Below are 6,442 nucleotides of genomic sequence, written 5' to 3'. Positions count from 1 at the left end.
AATAGTGCATTTACTGGAGTTGGTGAAGTTAATAGATGAAATAATGATTATAGTGGCTAGCATGTGTGCCAGGCACTGATGCGCATTATCTAACTTAATCCTCATAACAAGTCTATGAAGTAAGTACTATTATTATTCTCCTCTTACAGATGCGGAGACTGAGATCAGGTAACATAGCTAGGAACTGGCAGACTTCATCTAACTCGTTTTTGTTTGTTTGTTTTTTTGAGACAGGTTCTCACTCTGTCACCCACACTGGAGTGCAGTGGTGCAGTCATGGCTCACTGCAGCCTCAATCTCCCCAGCCTTAAGTGATCCTCCCATCTTAGCTTCCTAAGTAGCTGGGACTACAGGCATGCAGCACCACACCCAGCTAATTTTTTTGTATTTTGCAATACATGGTTTCACCATGTTGCTCAGGCTGGTCTCAAACTCCTGGACTCAAAAAATCTGACCACCTTGGCCTCCCAAAATGCTGGGATTACAGGCATGAGCCACGATGCCTGGCTACCATCTAACCCTTATCTACCACTCTGGTCCATGCAGTGAGACTCTCCTCAGTTCTGAAGTGCAGCCACCAGCACTGGGTAGTGGTAAGTAAGTGAAAAAAATTGGACAATGTCATATTAGTACAGAGGTGGCTGTATGCATGTGTAGGTCAGCCTCCTTCACATGACTGGGAGCTGCTGGAAGGCAGGACTATTCCTGTCCATCTCTGTATCCCAGCTCCTAGGAGCAAACCTGGCACACAGAGGGAACTCAGTATGTGTCCATTGAAAAACTGAATAAATGAACAACATGCACCATCACCTTATCTGGTCAGTTATTTAAAAGCCCCTAATTTCATCATTGCACGGTAACTCTTCAGATGGACAGGCCTTCATCCCAGGCAGTGGAGCTGAGTGATTCAACAATCATGTGCTCAGCTCTCACGATGTGCCAAGGTACAACAAGGCCCCACATTGGAGAGGATCAGGGCCCAGAAGGAAAGAAAGATGTGCACACATAGGGTGTCATCGGATGCAGAATGTGGTGAGATGCAATGCTAGAGGTAACACAACAAATGAGATGAGGGCACAGACCGCAAGGTCTCCTCCCTTGTGAGAGAGCCTCCCCGCCCCTCAGTATGCCTGCCTGGGACCATGCAGCACACTCTTGTAATTACAATCTCCTCTCCCTTGGGAAGAGCAACATTGGGAACCATCTCCTCTGGTCCCCTCCTCAAGTCCTTCTCCTTCCATGGAGAAGGAGTGATCTTCCTGATTGGCAAGATCAGGGAAGAGACTGAGCATGTGCAATCAGGTCTCCTTACTTGTTCACTGGAGCAAGGCTGCCTGCAGGATGGGGCATTACTTTTCCTTTTCCTCTTCCTTCAAGTGGCACAAGGCTTGCAGTTGCTCTCTGTATGAACAATATGGCAATCCTAGTAGACAGCCCTCCAACAGCTTTCCCTCTCAGAGGATGGATCACAATTGGTCTAAATCGGTCAAGGTAAGCTCATCTCCTATGTCAGGGATTGATCTAAATATGGACACTTGATCTCGTTGTGGTCAATAAGATGCAAAAGAATGAAAGCTCCTGAGAAAGAATTTCCTCATAAATAAAAAGAAATCCCTCCTTTGTCAACCCACCTCTTCCTGTCTCCCAAATCTATGGTCTGAGAACTTTTGAGGTTTATCACTCCTTTAAACCTCAACTTACAGGGAGGTGGGGATCATATCTGATATATTTACCACTGCACAGTCAGTATCTAGCGTAGTGCCTGGCTCATAGGTGGCATTTAATAATTATATTGACTGGTTGAATACAGAATGTGATTACTTCCAGCTAGAGTAATTGAGAAGGCTTGATATAGTGATATTAAGATGAGCCTTTAAATGTAATAATACTCATAACATTAATGAGAATAATAAGAAACTGAAATGTAGAAACTTTGATTAACTCGCCCAAGGTCCCACAGCTAGAAAATGGTAAAGCTAAAGATTTGAACCCCAACTTCTGATTCCACAGAACATGGACGTAATCCAGTAGGCCACTGGGAACCATAAATTCAACAATTCGACTCAACAAACATGTAAAATACCTATTATATGGCAGGCTCTAGGAATACAAATAAATGACAGTCCCTGTACAAGATGGTCAGGAAGAAAACCAAGTAATTAACAATATTAATAGCTGCCCATTATAGAGCCAGGTATTTTGTCAACCGATTTACATGTATCATGTCATTTAATATTTTCAACAATCCTATGTGGTCATTATTAACACTATCCTCATTTTGCAAATTAGGGAACCGAGGCAGAGATATTAAGTAACTTATCCAGGATCACACAGCCCAGTGACAGAACTGTGACTTGTATCCAAGCAATTGTACTTCAGAGTAGCAGCCATTATATACCCAAAACCATCATTGTAAAGTGACATGACAGACCCTATCACAGAAGTGTGTAATGATGGAGGCAGCAAAGGAGTTGGGGTAATAAACTGTGCTTGAGTGGACCAGAGAAAACTTTACAAAATAATATTCAGCCATCCACATGTTTTGAAGTACGGAGAGAAATTGGCAGAGGAGTTTCTTCATGTGTGTATGTGTTGTTGGGGGAGGGCGTGTGTATTTGTGTGTGCACATGTGGGGAGAGGGCGTATGTATTTGTGTGTGCACATGTGAGGGGAGGGTGTGTGTATTTGTGTATGCACATGTCAGGGGAGGGCGTGTGTATTTGTGTGTTCCATGCATGTGCACACACCAACATGTGGACAGGATATGCATATGCAAAAATAACATCTGGAAAGAAAGGCTATCTGAGATGGCTGGAGAACAATGTAGCTGTGGGGAAAATGCAAGATAAGATAGAGCCAGAAAGGTAGTCATGGGTCCTCAAAAAAGTTCTGAGCTGTCAAAGAAAAGGCCAATGCTCTGTTTACTCCTCTGCCAGAAACTCAAATTTCCAGCAGGAGCTCAGATGACAGGAGGTAAGGAGAAACCTATCAAGGTCCAGAGGCAAACAAAGAGAAGCCAGCTCCTCAGCTTTGATGTCTGAATGGGTGCAGAAGCCATGACATGCGGGTACACATCCAAGGGCCAGGAGGTACCCACAGTTTCTATAAGGGAGCAGCTCCAAAAAATGGAGCTAAGAGGCTCACACGAGGCCAGCTGGCTGCGCCCCATCCCCCCAAAGGGAACCTGAGATCTGCCAGGACCAGCCAGAGCACCTGAGAGAGATGTGCCCGTGCACAGCGCCACCTGCTGGCTCAGGGAGGCGTTTCCTGCTCAAACACCCACTTTCTATTCACCTCTTCCACTTTCTCCTCCCACACCACTTCTCTCCTCTCCACTTCTTTGTCCTGGATCTATGTGATTTTTCTGAGCATCCAATACACAGCAAATACAGTTTGTGCTCAGCCAAGGGATTGCCATCTATACTCAATGTGAAACATCACGGTTGGATGGGGAACAGATGTTTCTGCCCATTAAAATTTACATGAAAACTATAAACGTTCCTCTGACAAATGAAATAAGTAGAAACCTCTGAGAAACTGTAAAGTCATCACCCTTGGGAAATTCAGCAGGAGTGATGCGTGACCCAGTGGCAACAGTGCTTGCCATTTTTCTTTCTAAATTAAAACACAATCTGGGTAGAGAAAAGCAAGCCCCTTGCAAATGACACATAGAACCAATATCCTTGGCTATGTTTCTCACATTAGGGAGTTCTCCCCTTGGGTTAAGAAATTGCATAGCAAAAATACCATCATCATAATTATTACCCTAAAGAATTTTATTAGGCATCCATCCATTTGTATGCTTAGATTACATAATTTAGTATGTGGTTTGGTGTCAGGTTTTACGTTGTTTTTTGCACCTTCAAATTGCCAATGAGAAAAACTATGTATTCAGTCTTTCGCTGCATGAATTTTGAAGAGCCCATTAGGTATTGGGCCAGATGCTAGGCTGTCTCTGGGATGCACAAATTAAAACAACACAATCCTTGCCCTTAATAAAATTATAATCACTGAACCCACATTCAGTACTGAAATGTCTGTTCACCTCAAAGACCAAGCCCTGTCATCACACATGGACAAGATCATAGTGAGACTTCAGCTGGGGAAAGAGGAACCACTGAGCCTGAGAAAAAGGGTATGCAGTTCTCCCAATCCTAATGTACCAAAAGTGCTCCTGCCCTCCAAGGACACAAAGATGTGTATAAAGCAAAGGGTAACCAGAAGAGAAAACAGCAGAAGTATTCTCAAATAGCAATTGGTATTTGGTGCTTAAAAATCTAACTCCATTAGTTCCTTTATCCATTATTATGGGATGATTTCGTTAGTATGTCAGATTCTCCAAGTACATTTGTTTGTTAGTCCTTTCTAGATTGCGAGAAACTGAGACATTCTCAGCTGTAGACTTACTGTAAGAGAAGCAAGAAACTATGTTGACTGCTGCCCTGCTGAGTTTCATAGAAAACACAAATTTCATACAGATTGCCACACAACTTCTACTTTCTCATTGAGAATCTTCATTGCAAAAATTGGAAACTGTCTCAAGTCACTTTTTTTTTTTTTTTTTTGAGACAGGGTCTTACTCTGTCGCCTAGGCTGGAGTGTAATGGCACCATCACAGTTCAGTTCACTGCAGCCTCGACCTCCCGAGCTCAGGTGATCCTCCCATTTCATTCTCCTGAGTAGCTGGGACCACAGGCACACCACCACCCCCAGCTAATTTTTGGATTTTTTTGTAGAGATGAGGTTTCGCCTGTTGCCCAGGCTGGTCTCAAACTCCTGGGCTCAAGCAGTCCTCCCACTTTGGCTTCCTGAAGTGCTGGGATTACAGGCGTGAGCCACCATGCCTGGCCAATTTTTTAAAATACTGGTGGATATTATTAAAATGCAGATATCTTGAGGCCCTAAGGGACTTCTTCGAGGGGTCAGAGACAGGAAATAGAAATCTATCAGAATCCAAGACTCACACACTGTCTCATGCCCTCTTTCCACATGGCCTCTCCATATCTGCTTCTTGCCACGTATGTTTCTCTTCTCTCCACACACTAGCTTTGCTTCTTCTCACCCCATAGCTCTAGTCCCTTTGTTCCAGCCACAGGCAGGGACAGACAATCTTGCAGACCCAATTCCAAAGTCCCAGGAAAGAGCATCTGATTGGCTAAGCATGGATGAAACAGTCAACCTTGGTCCAATCAACTGAAGCCTGGAAGGCAGAGCCTGGAACTGCCACACAGAAGCCTTGAGTGTGAAAGGAGGAGGCTCTCTAAAGAAAGGGATTGCTGTGAACTGAGCAAAGGCCACAAAAGGTGTCTGCTCATCTTTGGCAATTCTGTCATTTCCCCTCAGAGGGCTTCCCTTGCTCCCTGTCCCGGGGCTCTGCTTTATGGTGACCCAGATACTGGTAGTCTCTACTCGCTAAGTTTCTCCCCTCTCTTATTCCCTGTCTCATGACTTCTTCTTACCTATAGTTGCTATTATTTCACGCCTTCTACTCACTGCCTGTCTGCATGTCTCTTGACTTCTGTGCCGCTTGATTGACAGCATCACTCTGAGTTAACAGAATTAATTCTGCCAAAAAGTAGATTGGGTTGGATGGGCCTGTCAACCTCAACTGAACTGTAGCTCTCTTTGGGTCAGTCATCAGTTGATCTGTGGTCCCATCAGCTATGGCCAGGGTAGTGGGGTTTCCAGGGTATAGAATAGAGGTGGAGGGTAAAAAATAAACAAACCATCTGCTTCTGCTTTTCCCAGAAAAGAGCCATGGGTCTGGCAATTTTCCTATGAGCTTCTAATACATTACAAAAGACCTGTCATGTCTCCAAATACTCTCTCAACATATTAATAAAATAAGCTCCTTAGGAATCTCTACGCTTTTTAAATTCTCAAACAATAACTAGTTTAGCATTTCATATACATTTAATACAATTAATACATTTAATAAAATAAAATTACTACCGTACTACTCAGTGTACTATTGTACTCTCAGCTGGTATTTTACTAAACCTTAATAAACCTTGTCCTTCTCAAATACCTACTTCCAAGAGTCTTAAAGTAAAATAGGGCAAGCAATTGATAGATTAAAGGAAAAAACTCCTACACATCACAAAATCGTTGACTGCTACATAACTTCTTGGTGACTAAGGCCTTACAATTCTGGTGGTAATATTGTGGTTCTTTTTGTAAAATTCTCTGTAAATCACTTATTTAATCAACTAGAGGCAAGCAGTACACAAGTATCTGCTCTCTGTCCTGCTCTTCACTGAGAAATATGAGCTAATTAATATGAAATGTTACAATGCCTCAATTCTTACTATAAATTAAGGAGAAATGTAACACACAAAGTAAGAGGAAAGAATATATCACTGAGAACCAATAGGAGTTTTAGGAAAAGACAGATACATTATGTTACACATAAGATCCCAAATATTTTAATCTCCTAGATACA

This window comes from Nomascus leucogenys, chromosome 16 (assembly GCF_006542625.1).
Source record: "Nomascus leucogenys isolate Asia chromosome 16, Asia_NLE_v1, whole genome shotgun sequence".
Classification (NCBI taxonomy): Eukaryota; Metazoa; Chordata; class Mammalia; order Primates; family Hylobatidae; genus Nomascus; species Nomascus leucogenys.
The sequence above is the reverse complement of the archived record's forward strand: the minus strand, read 5'-3'. Positions refer to the sequence as shown.